The sequence below is a fragment of the Hetaerina americana genome, unplaced genomic scaffold (assembly GCF_022747635.1).
Source record: "Hetaerina americana unplaced genomic scaffold, ioHetAmer1.1.p SCAF_1, whole genome shotgun sequence".
Lineage (NCBI taxonomy): Eukaryota > Metazoa > Arthropoda > Insecta > Odonata > Calopterygidae > Hetaerina > Hetaerina americana.
This window is the reverse complement of record NW_027286069.1, coordinates 78,121,633-78,138,388: the sequence shown is the minus strand read 5'-3', so window position 1 is coordinate 78,138,388 and position 16,756 is coordinate 78,121,633. Positions and strand designations below refer to the sequence as shown.

General features: G+C 38.1%; 1 protein-coding gene across 2 annotated transcripts in view; it reads left to right on the top strand.

Moving 5' to 3' along the window:
* The window catches only part of LOC139693703 (lachesin-like), a 702,929-nt gene that overhangs the window by 71,473 nt on the left and 614,700 nt on the right, over positions 1 to 16,756 (top strand). For both annotated transcript variants that reach the window (XM_071591961.1, XM_071591968.1), the window contains one exon: positions 9,230 to 9,376. The gene's annotated coding sequence lies outside the window, so the exon portion shown is untranslated. The remainder of the gene's footprint in view (positions 1 to 9,229; positions 9,377 to 16,756) is intronic.

Sequence of the window (16,756 nt, the reverse complement as noted above, 5' to 3'; positions counted from 1 at the left end):
TTACCTAATTGATAATGTAATACCTCCTTTATTTATTACCAGTATGACTCCTAATGCTATTAATACTAAAATAGAATATACTTTCATTCCGAATCGAATTATTTTAATATTCTATTAAATAAAATTTCACGGCAAATTATTTTAAGCATATGATATTATATAAAATGAATTAGCAACGTAAGAGAGCAACCAATATTTATTTGAAATTAAATATTTCATTTGATAAAATATTTAATGAAATTAAAAATGGTCGTGGGCCTTTAATGGATTTAAGATTTAAAATACTCGCTGGGACCATAGTTTGAGAAAACATCGTTCACGCTCCCATGAAGACACAAGAATTGCTTGGTAATGTGATTCATTAATCTCGTCTCTAAAGGGTGATATGCCATGTTGAATTTGTATGTAAATTTAAAAATAAATTCTGGGAAGTATAGTTTTTAAACTAATTTTACTCAAGCATGGAGAAAGTAATGTGCTAAAATCAGCGGATACTCTGATAACAATACTGTTTATTTGGCAGTGAAATTACCGATTTAAAATCCCAAATTGACGCAATATAATGAAAGCGACAGTCATTTCACAATATCTCTCCTAATCAGACATCAAGTGGAAACTTCAAGTGTTTTCTACCCTCTAATCACAAGATTTCATTCAGGTGTAGATGAGATCCACAATAGGAATTGTGCCAACAGAGAAGTCACTTGATAGTTGATTTCGAACGCTACGCATTAATGCTTATGCAAATTATATGAGAAATTCACAAGTTTGGATATGAATGACGTCTATTGTTATCACGGATGTTTTAATTACAATTCCCTAGCTCACACATCTCTCCAAAGTTTCGCTCGAAAAGTTTCCCGTTAAAGACTGGATATTCAGGATTTTCCAGCGTCCATAGCGAAAGAGCCAGAGGTTGATTAATTACTTTTTACTGCCGCTAATCGATGATCGCGCCACCTGAAGCGGTTAAAAAGATGACAAAACTGAAAAAAAAACACTTTCGCCATTGTAGAAGAAAATCTGGAGCGGATGCTTCATGGAACTTGTTCTGTAAACTTCTTGATAACTCTGAAGTAGGTATGCAATAAGGAACTTTCAAGACCGTAAAGGTGAAAAAGTTTTCACAAGGGTTCTCTTGTATCTCATCGATATAAATGTTATTTAACGAGCTACGATGGTCTGAAAGCTTCCGATTTGATTTGGATCACCATTAATTTATTTCTATTTTAATGTTTTTTTAATTTGCGTTGTAATGTTCCTGGGATGAAATGAGTCGTAATTTGTCAGTTAAAAAGTGTCCGTCACATCGGCACTTGCTCAGATATCACGTTTATTTCCATGGATTCTAGTAAACACTAAGCTCCAAGTAAAAAAGCCTCCTAATGAACTTGAGTCATGAGTTACTGGTACAACTGTATTGTTTCACTGCACAGAGTTTATCAATAATATTTTTTCTTTTTGATGTTTTTATTCAACTTAATGAGTTTAACAGCTTTAGTTTTTAGATGAATTTAGTAGCCAAACTTTTGAATCATAGTAGATTTTATCGTATCATTCGTCCATGAAGTCCTGATGTTTTTTGGAACTATGTTGGCCCCATGTGAATCGAAAATATTCCTTGGTAAATTTTTGTATCATGGCAGAATCTGAAGAAGCTATATCGGCAAGGAATACATAAGTTTTGTGAAAATTAATTATTTCATTTGTGAGTACATGTCTCGAAGAATGTAAGAAATAAAAGAAAGAAACTAGCACCTCTCGCATCGACGCAGGCCTTGAACCCTCAAGTTGCTCAGAGAGAAGAAATTAGGTTTGATTAAGAAATTAGTCTCATCTCTCGCCACCCTCTACCACCCCACCCACCCTTCCACCCTCTCCCCTCCTCTCGTCCGCGCGACACCACGTCACTACAGGGCATTTGGTAAACGGGGACTCCCCTCCGTCCCTCACCACACAGCACAGCGTGCGCCCATCTTCTAAGTGACGCACCGGATGTCTTTAAGCCGGCCTGATTGATAACTCTCTAGATTAATTTGGAGGAGCAGATGTTGCCCTCGAGGGCCATGATAAACGAACCAGATCGGAAACAGTCGAATCTCACACCCATGACGACATTGTCACACCAAACCCGCACTCCTCTCCTCCGCTTCCCGCATCCTTGACGGTCGGGAAGAGGGGGTATCCAGCGGTGACTGCGGAGGGATGGGGGAGAGGCTAATTGCGGGCGGGCGGGGGAGGTGGGTTGATAGGCGAGAAGCCGAGGAATAGGGAGAAGGGGGTGGGTGAGATGGACGCAAGGATTGGCGACTAGAGCCACTGGAGGCTAGGTGAAGAGCGAGGCTGCGCCTTCTTCCGCTACCAAAGCGATGTCTATATTTCATAGGTGAGCTTGTTTTTAAAGAAATGCAGAGTGAGTTTATCTGTACAAACTCGGTTGACGAGAGAAGACATCAAATGATTTCTTAAAATGTGGAAAAAAACTGAAAATATAATGGAAACACGAAAAATAAAGCCATTCTTCAGGAGGTGATATAGATTAAGTAATCTTGAATCTCTAATACATCCTTCGTGTTAAGGTGCTCAAAGTAGTAGATTCTCCTTTATTCGACCAAATAAGATTTTTGAAAATAAGAAGACACATTTATACACAATAATTATACCAACGCAACAGATAGTGATTTTTCAAGTTAGATTCATATTGATTGGAAAACTATTTTTAATAGGGTCATTTTCCCCGGCCTTATAATCAAACGTTGGGGAAAAACAGCAAAGAAAGATGGAAGAAAAACTGACCGAACAGTAACATAATGAATTTGTAGATTAAACTATTATGAGAAAATCATTCCTCTGGAATCATCTGCACTCTGAAGCATTTTTAATTATTCCAGTAAATTAGAACACAAAATCGATATTAGTGAAGGTAACTTAAATATATATTTATTACCAGAACTGAAAGTGAGGAGAAGATATGACGAACCATTATCTACCCCCTCGTATCTAATCAAGATTATGGGAGAGACAGAGGGAGATATCGGCCTTGCAATGAGCCATGGCTATAGACGGATTTGTGTGGCATGTATAGGGCAGTCCTAGAGAGGCGGATTAGTGGGAAGATAAGAGGAGGAGCCGGGCAGGGTGGGGAAGGGGGACCGAGAATGAGGAGGGGGACAAGCGGGAGCGTGGCGCCGTCAAGCCTCATCCCCCCGAGTGCACCCTTAAAAGTCATTACGGAGGGTTAGCTGGGGACGAGGGGGGCGGAAGGGTTTACTATAGGAGCCTGCAAGACAGCGGAAAGGGAGGGGGGCCTTAGGCGTTCCCCTCCAGGAGAAGAGCAGTGGGCGAGGGAAGGGGAGGAGGGGTGTGCGCGGGGTATTGGTCCGCTGCGGTGGTGACACGACTAGAAGCGGGCGGCGGTGGGAGAAGAGTGAAGGGAAGAACGTGACCGTATTTGAATTGGAATTATGAAGCGGTGGTAAACAGGCACCCCATCCTCCTCTCACGGACCCTTCTGTTGCCGCCTCCAGCCCCGCTGTCTAACGAAACGCACTATTCCAGACGGTCTCATTTGGGCCTTCTCCCTCTGCCGCCCCAACGGTCCCCCGCTCCTCTGGCTGATCTCGGGCCTTCCCTCCCGTTCGCCCAACCTCCTCCAGTCCGTCTTTTCCAAAGAACCAGCCGCCCTCCCTCCTCGCCTCCATTCACTCCCTCACGGTCCTTCTACACGTCTTTTTCTAGTCGGATGCTGTGGTTCATCAAGCAATTATCTTCGTATTCGTTCTGCGTTTTTTTCTCGGTGAGACTACTCTATTTAGACGTGAATCAATTTTATTTTGCGCTCATTTCGGATGGGTGCTGCCATCAATGGCAGGCAAGAACGAAGCGGGAACTCAGGGAAAGAAAGATACGAGACAGGTATTTATTTATTTGGAGATAGAACCACATGCAACTTGCCAATCTAAAGTGGAGCATGTAACAACATACAAATAAGGACGCATGCATACAATAACAATAAATATTATCAATTAACAACATAAATTACAAAGGTCTTTATATTCTCATCCAATTATGGAAAGAGAAAGGGATGGGAAAGAAAGATTAAGGAAGAAAGCAAAAAAGATCAATGGAATCAGGGAGCGAGTTCAACAAAGAGGAGAGGCGAAAGAAAAGAGAGCATTTAATTAGTGATAACCTGGGATTAGGCAGGTGTTGTAATGAGTGTGTGCGGCCACTATTTTGAAAATGATTTTCGTATTCTCCTTTACTCAGAATTGAATGCGTCACTTTCTGTAATTTTATGGATAAAATTGCTATTTTCCATGCGTATTATCAAATACCAATATGTTAGCAATAAACGTAATTTAGGTTTTATATTTTGGTTTAAAATGTCCTCAGATATAATACGTAAAACCTTCTTATCACATTATAGTCGTATCGCACTATTTGACAAATTTTAATTATTTCAACCTTTGCTGATTTTACTAGCAGCTATATTTATTTCTGAAATATCAGTATTTGTTCTCTGCTTCAGTTTTTTGCTGCAGTATCCCATTTTTTTCTTGAGGATTTGGGTCGACATGTTAGAAATGACTTGGCTATTTGTCATGCTTTTAAATTTTTTTATTTTTAAGTCTATTCATTTTAAACTAAATTTGACCATAATTAAAAGAGCCAGCCCCCTTGTCCGTAATATTTTGTCAATAATCTTTACTTTACAGGACTCTTTAAATTGATTTGTTTCGAAATATCTTGGACGTAAACATTTAATTGTTTTTATCGTGATAAATGATGCGAAATGGATAATTTAGATTCCTTGGTTTATATGAAGAATTTATTGGGGTTCAGGTGATAACACGTTGTTTATCAATTTGTGCACACATCGAATGCTTTTATAAACAAAGATTTGCCAATTAACTTCTTTCAAGTATAAAAAATATATTACTGGAATCTCAGCTTGGCCATACCATAAATGTCCATTTCTTTATAACAATTTCAACGGCAGGCCATATATACAAGGAATGTACATACAACTCTTTTAGACATGCATATTAATGGCATGTATAAATAACCCTTTTAGACTGGTATTTTGGACCAGAAATGAGTTTTAAATTAGTTAGCTAACAATCTTGGTATAAAATTCACGGTCGTATGATAAACAGTGAAAGTGAATGTTAGTATCAAAATTTTACTGAAAGATAAAGCCATTGTTCTTATACACATGCTAAATGAATTGATGTTGTGTAAGATTTAGTAAGGACCTTTTGGCGTATGTTGGTATTGGAGATCAAGTATTAATCTAGAGCTATGACATGCGTCATTAGGACTAGCACAAAAGGACCTAAAAACATTCTGATATTGTTTTTGAATACCTCTAAATAGATAAAGACAACATTTGAATTCGTCTATTATTTCAGTCATATATTCATTTCTTTCTCTTCGAATTCTCTTCGTTTCACAACATTTGAAGCAAAGCCTGCTCCCTATAAATCTACCTCCTCTTTCTATTTCCCCCCTCTCAGTTCAAGACTCCCATATCTCGTTCATACACTGCCATATGGTCTCTCACTCCTGAACCTATTGTCTCATCTGTTTTCCCCTTTAGGCGCATGCTTAGACCTTCATCTCTCTTCGTCACTCTGTACTCCAATACGTTGACTTTTGTTCTGTCAGCTGATTTAAGTGAAAAATCTTTCTTTAAATTAAAAGTATTTGGGCATGATAATTGTACTCATAAGAATATTACGTATTAAAAACACAACCAGTGTATAATCAATCGCCTAACATGAAATAGAACCCGAATCCCTCCAATTACAAATTATACCGTTAGGGATCCGATTTGGAGTGGGGAACGATTTTAATGCTTCAAAATTTCTGAATTTTAGGTGCACATGCCCATGCATGCCTCTGTTAAAATAATTATTGTGCTGTAGCATCTTACTCAGTTATTTGAATTTGTATATTAAGAATAACATTATTAATAATATTAACACCAATGATTTAATTTATAATGAAGACCTTAAAATACCCGTTATATGGTTGCAGATACAATAAAGTGTTTAAATCGAGTTTGATATCAAATCCGAGAGAATCATTTATAATTGAGATGGTTATACGACGCACAAAATATTATTATCAAAATGCTCATCGGTGTTGTCTATTCATGTAGTGTCTTGGGGGTATCAATTAAAATGAAGAATAGGGTTAACAGATACTGATGCATTTCTGCGATCCAAATTGAAATTTTAAAATGATTCTTGGTATACCCGTTTATTCACACACACGGTAATATTCAAAACCGGGACCTTTGAGCCAGACGAAGAGAAACAATATTTCTCAATTAACTTCGTAATTTTGAATTTGACTAATCATGTGGCTACAGCTTGCTTATGTAAAATATTTAAAAGAATTTCACTTCCAATAGCATGAAAATATTATTTTTCACTGATAACCTTTGATAATTGCTTTCCACCCTACCCAGAACCTTTAATTCATTCATTGAATGAACTCATGCTATCCATTCTTCGTCAATTCCTTTCGATGCTCACCGCTCCCCATTAATCGTGTCCCCGCCGGCTTCGCCATATACAATTTATCTCATCCATCCTGATCACTTTTCCTCTCTATCCTCCTTCCAGACTTTCTTGAGGAACCTTATAAATAATTATCTCATGTTGGATCGTCTAGCGCTCTCGTGGACGACTGCCAAGGCGGCGATAGCATTTGGGTTGTGGAGGAGACTTCGCTTCCACTCCATGCGACCTCTCCGGGAGCGAGAAGGAAGATGAAGGGGTATGAGGAGGTTGTCGTCTTAAGTACGGAGGACGGGAGAGAGAAGAGAAAAAGGTCACTCTTGGACGTCTTCAACAGTGTGGGTGGCTATTATAAGGATAGATGGGCAGTGTTGTCGTTTTAAAATTAGAAATGTCGTCACTTCAGCGACCGAAAGGAGCCGCATTCATCGTCCAGAGCGCGAAACAATGAGATGAGAGCAAGTCTTTAGTTATCATCTTCATTATTTTCTTAAATCAACTTCCAAAACTTACATTTTTTTTCAAAAATGTCAGAAATATTTTGTATCATTGGCGAGCTAATTACAACTGCAATTGAATTGATCGTTATCCATCAGTATTTTGTGTAATAAATTGAGGAATAGGCAGTTGAAGGGATTAAAATTTAGCATAGATATAATTTATTGACGGTATTTTCAAACAATTCAAATCATAAGTCGTCATAAGTAGAAGAAAATTTAAATCATTAGTCATCATATAACCAAATCATAATGAAACGCTAATTGGTAGAATAACATTAATTACATTCTTAACAAAACGTTTTGGCCTTCGCTGTCCTTACTGTTTGTCAGTAATTAGGATTAATATTTTTTTACAACTGAATTGATATAAACTTTTCATATTTTTACAATACATTTATGATGGTACAACCGGTTTCGACGCAAAGAAGAGGGAGCGGAAAGGCGGGAGTAAGTGACAAGCACTGGTTAAGATGTAACATGAAAAGAGGCAGCATGAAAAGTGAAAAAGAAGAGCAGGGTAGCTGATAATGAGACAGGATCTCATTTTAAGTCTCTCTTCCGGTAAATAACCAGCTTCCAAACCATACACGATGGAAAATATTCCACAGTCTGGGGCAAACTATCGAGCGAAAATTCTCCTCCCTCAATGCACACCTTAGCATCTTTTGGTGTCACAAATCTCTTTATCAATGTGTATTTTCGAGGCAATGAAATTGGCCAAAAAGGGGCTTAAAAATTCAGGAGCTAAATCCCAATCCCTCAAGGAATTTGTGAACCTACTGAAGGTGTGTGTGGAGCAACTATTTAATATTCAACGGGGAGTACAACCAGAAAAAGGAAGGATTAGAAATGGGTTCAACCCTAACGCCGCTCAGAACGGACCTATTTATGGACGAACTGGAAAGAAATTTATTCAAAAGTGCTCTAATAATTCCAAACATATGAATTGCGGGTGCAGGATCAACGATCTGTTCAAAGTGTGGTGCGGGACAGAGAGGCTTATGGATACTTTTTTGCGCAATTTAATCACCCAGTAAAATAGTAGAAATATTACTTGTGAGAACGGAATCAACGGAAATCTCGATTTCCTTGATATGACAGTTTTGACCACAAAAAAGGGATACGTGTTTTTAATTTACTGGAAGGCAAACAACAAATCATGTCGTTTCCTCAAGCTCCCGCCATCATATTTATCAGAAATTTGCCGGTGTGTTAAATTGACCGCTGAATGTTCTAGTTAATACTTAAGTAATTTTAAGCGAAATCTAAATATTATAAAATAGATTGACATGAACCACGGTTACAAAGAGAACTTAATTGTAAGAATGCTTGATTGAAAACACTCCATCAGAGCGAGTCTGCTTTATTCATCCAAAGAAAAAAGGGGAGAAACATTTCGCTGATGTAAACATCTTTATTAAGGAAGAATCTCTTAGCATGTGGCTACGATGTTTCCGCAGGACAAAGTCATGATTGCTTGTTACAATAAAAAAAACCTAGGAATGTTTTCGATGAAAATTGAGGACAAAGAGGTAAATATGGAAAAATGTGACATTCGCAAACTAAAATGTACTGATTGCAGCGTGGGCTATATTGGAAAAACGGAGAGAATGTTCAAGTTACACACCGATGAACATAAAATAAATCTCTGAAGTGGAAATTTTACTTAGTTCCAATTCTATGTGCATAATTTATCGAAGAAAAATTTATTTTATAAAGTATTATTAGCCAAATTTTTATTGTATATGTGGTTTAAGTTTTATTGAATTTACTCCATTATTGGGCCAGCGAAAGTCATTGCAAATTTAAAAATACTCAGCTCCCCTACGTCGGCTTCTAATTATGTCAAACTCTTTCCACGAAGATATTTCTTCAAATTGAGGAACAAGAATGATTTTATGTTTTATGAATACATTTATGTTAAATGGGGGAAATATTGCCTTCATCGTTGGCATGGGCAAACTGAACAAGTTTTAACTTTCAAACGCTGCCCCAAATGCAATACTGGGGTCAAATTAATAAAACGTATATAGATTATACATTTAGAATGAAGTTAATACTAAAAAATAAAATGAAATATTTGCATATCGAATTAGGGTAGAAACGGATAGATTACTCTTTATTGAAAACTTTTCGTGTATAAAAATTGTTTCCCACCAAGTGCTGTAAAACTAAAATTTTATTTCTTGTATTTTACAGCTGAACCCACGAACGAAGACCGCAGAGTTCTTCTCAGAGTGATCAGGAAGTGACAAGTTAGGTGATCTCGTGTTCGTTTCTAGCTCAACACCGCCGCCTCTTCTCGCTCACTTCCTTCAGTGCCTGGAGTGACATAACCTTCGGAAAGTAAGCCAATAAATGTTTCATTTCCCAATTTTGGTAGGGATAAATTGAAAAATTATTTACATCGTGAACGTTGCTTTGGCGAGGAAGTGATTTCAGCTTGCGGGAACGTTTGGAAAATCAATTCATTCAGAAATTTGAGCACTAACAGCCTTCGTGGGGCGAAAAGCATTTAAGATGTAAAATCTTGCTCATTGATCTCAATGTGGATTTAATTAATTTACCTGTTACCAATTTAATGAAATAAGTTAGATTATATTTATGTTAAGTCTTTCCGTAATATATGACGCGTACCACTTTTTCAGGTGTACAACGTTGGGGCATCACTAGTTGCATATGACAAAATAATGCATAATTGCACTGCACTAGCGATTCTTATTGAAAAAATATTCTTTCTTCACGCATCGAATATGAAGTCGATAACATTTACCTTGGGTATATAGGCTGAACCCGAGCTCATATTTGTTTCTTTTCAAACGAATTTTCTTAATATCTTTTTAAAATATTTTACTCTCAAGTCACGTTATAGTTGACTAATTTTCGCTTCATTTATTCACCTTAACGTGGCTTGCATAGGTATTAGAGTTTTTCACATAATTTTATTTATGTGAACATGTTTCTGTTGATGTTGGAATTCAATCCAGCTATTTTTCCTTCGAAAAAAATGTAAAATTTTGAGTAATCCTGGATTCCATTTAAATTAGATGCTTTTTTCAGAGTCGGAATTCATGCCTGGCACAAATTAATTCAAATTCGAATAATTTAAAATACGAGTACGGCTGCAGCATATAGCATATGTCGGATATCGTAGGATACTCGGTTTGCTAGTTCCACTGTATTTAATACGTGGAAACGACAATTTTTTTTACCGAAAGAGATGACACAGATTGAGGAAAGCGTGAAAATTTTACGCTGTAAACATTTCTCGATTGCGGTCTTCGGTATCAGGTCACACTCCTCGTTTGGAGGGAAACTGCAAATATTTCGTGACAAATATCTCATGCACACGGGCGCGAGCACACACACACATACACATACACACACACAAACACGTAAACCTCCGAACCCTGAAAATATTTCCTCATTTTTAGCGAGGCTATCTTCTGCATTCTCTCACACTTTTTTTTCTTTTTGGCACCCTTCCTTATTCACCTCTCGTGGAAATTCTGTTTTCGACCGAAGCCTCTTTCCATCTTCGCCATCGTTCTCTTCTGCCGTTTCTCACTTAATGTCAGACGTACCCAAGAATGCATCTAATCTTCTCTAGGCCGTCGATTCTCTTACATTACACGAGTCTTGAAAAATGCAAACCTTGATGGATTTTTCCAGCAAAGTTTCGGTGGAGGCAGGTAAGAAATCGACTCTGTTCCTACCTCAAGGGTAATTCTATTTGGGGTGAAATGGAGGATACAGATTGAGAAAGAGATATAAGGAATTCTCCCTTGACGCATCTTCTTCACCATTGACTGGATCATTCAAATATGGCAATCATTTATGCACTAAACATTCTTACTTATAATTTACTTATCAATAAAACTTAGAAAAATTAGAAGCAGAAAATAATTGTCATAATTTTTTCATTTGTATTCCTATTTTCATAATGAATAATTTGGAAAAGAATAATCATCTTTTTGAAGCCCAAAAAATCAAATAGAGAATTTGAATATATTTTTCATTGATTCGAGTATTCCATCAAAGCAAACAAAAATCGATACAAAACTCATTCAAAATTTTAGAATTAGCTAATTTATGTGATTCTATTCACGAACAATCCCATCTTTTTGTACATATTCACGAGCTATATATAATGGTATCCGATGACATCAAAAATATTTAGTATGCAATATTCTATCAATGTCGATGCATTTGCACAACATTTGGCATACTGCTGCGACCATAGCAAACGTATCTTTGAAACGTAGTTAAAGAATTGTAACTGAAATAACCAATTTTTTATTCTGGAAACGCACAATTTTTGAGTTAAATAAACTTAATATTACTATATAATGAAATCTGAGCACTTGCGACCTAATTGAATTAATTTGAATTGCAGTATTTACTGTTTTATTCAACTGCGTGTATTTTAAGTTCGGGATTTTAGAATTTTCTTTTTCTCTCAAAGTTTCAACGACGCGATAAGTAGTATATTATGAGCGCAATTTTTTGTCCCTCTGTAGTCCGAAATACGTGTTTTTAAGTATAGATATTTTTAGAGGTTGGCTATTTATAGTATAGCCATTATTCAAGCGCTCGCTCTGACGCTCGTTTTTACGAACTTTAACTCCCTAAATAGATCTGCTTAATGTCCGAATGATAACTGGACAAGTGACCATTCCAGATAATCTCGCTGGCAACTACTTCCTGCGTGAATGTTTATGCAAAGCGGATATCTAATCCTAAGCGTGATCGCGTAGTCGTTGTCATCACAGCGTTCACGCGAGCAGATATGCTCGGGATCTTTTCATTCGACTGCCGGGATTCCAAATGAGAGAAAGGGTATAAAATAATTCTCCTTTAAACCCACTTTGAGGTTGCGATCGATCATATCTCACTCGACTCGCTGAGGGACAACAACGGGATATCGACATCGGTGTCACTGGAGGCGTTTATTCTTTGTTTACACCGTCGGCTCCCGTTAAAGACGTACAGAGAGAGAGAGAGAGGGGTGGAATGGGTGAAAGAAAGGGTCTCGTGACAACCGTCGTCATCAATGAAAGGTCTTGCGGAGGTGGAAAGTGGATGGGACCTGTGGGTGGAAAGCGAATAACATCTTTTTTTACTTGCGGGGTTTTATCCTTCTGGCTGTAAAGGTAGGTTTTTTTTTACAGGCAAAGACGAATAGCCTTTGCTTTTTTGTTGCTGGCAGGGTCCTTCCTTCCCTGCAGCGGACGTCGTGATTTTCTTCCTTATGGCGTTGGATGAAGGGAGCGATTATTTGGTCATAGAATCGTATCTTCAGGGAAGACCGTAAGAAACAGGCTATGGAAATATTTCCCTGAACGACTCAAAAACTCTATTCCACTCAAGTACCTTGGGAAGGATTTTTTGTGATCATTTCCCCATTTGACGAAAGAACACTCCCAGGGATAGCCTTCACTTCAACTTGTGTGTGTCTGTTTTGCTTTAAATTATGCATTTCATAAATGTATATAATAGTACTCTCGAGAAAATTCTAAAAGCAAAAACGCGGTCGAGAAAAGTTTAAAATTTAAGCGCAAGGTGGGTATTCATAAAAATGCACATATATTTACAGGGTTAGGAGGATATTTTCAGGTTAAATGTGCTTCGTAGTATAAAGGAGCATAAAATGTTAAATTCGTATAATTGTATAAAAATTAAAAAAGTGTGATTATTATATTTGACCTACCGTACAGGTACATTTTATACTCAGCTCCTCAAAATATTATGGAATCTTAAATATCGTCGAGCTATTGTGAAAATTAAGGAAATATTTATCATACCATTTTAAATAATAAGCTAATTTTCTTTTACAGACTTAGTGATTTATTTCAATCTCATATGTAGTGGCTTTTGTGTAAGGTTATCCCACGGCGCTTACAACTAGGTTTTATCTTCCATGAATTTGATTTAATAGGCTCTAAACTCTATTGTGCTTCTTCCATCATTCCATTATATGCCTTCTTAGTACTCGCATTTATCACATCTTGGAATAAACGAGCCAAAGCATTTACTTGTGGACACACTTTCTGAAATTTTAATGGTCTTTCTCAATTTATTCCCACTTATCTCCCAAATGCATCCTTATTTATGTCGAGGTTCTGCATAAATCGTACAAAAAATGCCTAAGCTTTAATACTTTTATTGGATTTATTAAATACATATTTTTTGAAAACCTTAGTAAAATACGTGAAGCAACAAAATCTCTATTACTTTTTCCTACTTTCTGTTAACGCTATCATTCCTGGTGGCTCATATCCCCATTTCTTTCCTACATCCTAAACTGATTTACTTTCTCCCTTCTATTTCGACGGGCAGTTTACGAAATTTTAGTTTCACGTTCCAGCTATGCCGAAACGGAAAGTTACTGAGATAGAGTGACACAATTGTAATTTGCCTCCTACATCTCTGTCCCCCAATGTTTTTCTCTATACCCGCATTATACGAGGGTCATCCGGAAAGTAGTACCCGTTCGTGAAATAAAGACACAAAAGTAAATATTAACAAACATAAAAAATTTTATTTGAAAGAGGATACTTTAAACTACTTCTCAACATAATCTCCAAGCAAATTAAGGCATTTGTCATAACGTGTGACAAGTTTCTGTATTCCTGCTGCATAGTCCTTCGCCGCCAGCTCATTGAGATACGCGAGGGACCCATCTTGCACAAATTTTTGCATAATGCAGATGGTGTTTAACAATTTCATGAACAATTGTTCGAGAAACATTGGGAAAATGCTCACAGATGTCATCAATTGTGACGCGCCGATCGTTCCTCACGAATTCGTCAACTGAGCTCACCAGTTGGTCTGTAATGACAGACGGTCTCTCCGAACGCTCATCGTCGTGTGTGTTCCCCCTCCCCATGTTGAAGTTGCGACACCACCGCCGAACAGACGACTCGTCCATTACATTGTCTCCATACACCTCCTTTAATTGGCGATGAATATCACATGGGCGAACGTTTCTTGCATTGAGGAATTTAATCACTGCCCTCACTTCACAACTGGCGGCGTTCTCAATTTTTTTAAACATTGTAAACAATCACAGAAACAACACAGGCAATGCTAGCGTCACGCAACTTGGCTCAGAGAAGGCAGACAAGCCACTGAAGCTATCTGACCTCGTCCAGCGGCTACTCGCGTCGTCAGCACTTCATGCGGCACGAACGGGTACTACTTTCCGGATGACCCTCGTACTTCACTGATTTCGAAATACATGGCTAATCCCTGAACTAATTCTTCCTCGCCCGAATATGTGAAGTCATATGAAATCTAGAGTAAAGTAATTTGTCGGGCGTATCCTCTAGGGCTCCTGGGTATTGAGTCCGTCCCTTTGATCCAAAGGAAGCCCACACTCTCGCAGTCGTCCTGTGCGACGACCATCTTTGGCTATCTGGGTCTGCATTTTTTTCGCTTGGCCTTTCCAGCACACGAATCTCGAGCCGTCGCACCTTCTCCTCCCCCACATTCATCCAGCGGCCCCATTATTTTTGTGAGATTACCAATGAGGGCCTCTCAACCTGCATAACCGTCAGTCACCGCGCCATGGTTTTGTTCCTTCGGTAGGAGTCGGAAAGAGCGTGTGTGTGGGAGGGTGGGAATCACCGCCACTGCCCTTCCAAAACCCACCTTTTTTGGGGGCGTCCCATACCACAAAGGTCACCACGGTCGTGTCTCGCCTCATCGCCCGCGCCCTCTATCACGCGAAATACCGGGGGCGGCGGGGGTGGGGACGGCGATAGGTGATTTCCTGAAGAGGAGGATTGAGTGGAAGTTTGAGCTGGGTTGAATGCATCAACCAGACGCCTCTCGCCAAAGCTCCCCTGTGGTAAGAGTTCAGCCAATACCCACATGAATTCTCATTGGATACCTCAGCCTGCATCATCCTACTTCCAATTCGTAATTCATACAAAAAAGGCGACGACATCATGAAAAAATTAATGCATTTGATCTTCTTAGAAATTTTTTCCACCCAAATTTCTTTTCTATTTCCATTAAAAATCTGATAGTTGCCGCAAGGGCCTGCTGGGTATCGTTTAGATAAGTTTATAGGTTAATGCCGACAAGAGATTTAGATTAACTTTTTACTCGAATGGATGTGATTAACACCAACAATATCTTCGACAGTTAAAATTAGGAACTTTTCGTCGTTCTCTAGGTTATCTGATTTGGAACAGTTAGTTAAGTACTAGCCCAGATATTATTTTGCCAGCTTGAAATTAAATTCTGGAAGCAGAAATTATAATTATTTCTTTGTGTTTTAAAGATATAATCAATATTACTTTGCGACACGATAGCAGAGTAAGATGTGGGTAACGAAGATGCGTAACTCTCTTTACCGGCCCTCTAGAAATAAGTGGTTTTTTCTAGTACGGCTAAATATTATTTTCGCATTTGCGGAGAAAAATAACTTGTACCGAAGTTGAAGTAATTCATCTAAACTCAATAAATTAGTGGAGAAATGGTGGTTAAAATAAAACTAATTAGCTTGTTTTAGGAGGAGTTACAATAACATATATCTTTTTGTTAATGCCTTACCACTCCCCGCCACATGCCCTCGAGGATGCATATGGGGTATTGTGTATGTGTAGATATAACAACTATGCATTCATTTATATTTTTACATGAAGTGATTAGATAAAGAGTGTTAGATTCGTAAGTGGCATGTAGCAACTGCTAGTAAGTCATTGCTAACAACTTCATCTGTGTAAAAAACGACTGTCAAAAAATTCGCATTTCATTTCTAAAATACGAGCTCACGTGCCGAAATGCAGACTTATACTTTAACACAGTCTAGTCACAGAGATCAACTAGTCTTTAACACAGGGAATTTCAAGCGATAAAAAAGATATTGCTGGGATTAGTGAGCACAGATGTTAATCGCGTGCATAATGAAGTGGGTTTTTGTTGCGTTCACGTTAGTTCACATTAGTTCACGTAATTTGGCTTCGGCTTCCATAATTTCCTTGCCTTGGTTTCCCTCCAAAATTCCCAACGCTGTAGATATCATTTTAATTTTAATTTCGGTTAATAAATTCAAGACTTTGCGCTAGATTCTACTCTTACGCACTGCTTGAAGAATTTCGTCAGTTTTCGGAGTAAGTTCTTTTCATCGTCGATAGTATTATGCCATACGTTGTATCGATCCACCACTTCCTAGCACTCTTTCATCTATTGCTTCTATCACCCCTGTTTCATAAAAGTCGAAGAGTAAATGTTATTGTTTAGCTTAAGTATGCTATTGAAATAAAAGAAAAATATATGCATATATAGGCAACGAATGAAAGAGCACCCTTTCACTGTGAGATTGTACCAATCTTCCCTACGGAATGGGCTTTTTACTCCGCAGCCTTCTCTGACCTCATCCAATGTATGCATTAAAGATAAGGAAGAAGATTGGTTATGGTTTTTGAGGGGATTTCATTTTTATCTATTTTTTTCTCTGAGAAATTCCCACTGCCAGTTTTTACGGTCAGATCGAATGCCTGGATTGAGAAGAGGTGATTTATGCCATATGTGAGCTTTTCCGGTGGTGTGAGCTCATGGGTGTTTGTTGCGGAGATGTGGAATAACCGTTAGTAGCAGATGGAAACCTCAAGGAATGGGAATAAATAATGTGAACATTTCTCTTTTGCCAGCTTGAGAGCGACTATATATTTGAGCACTTATTAAGGTGGTTGTCTAGTAGTTAGAGTGCTGGAC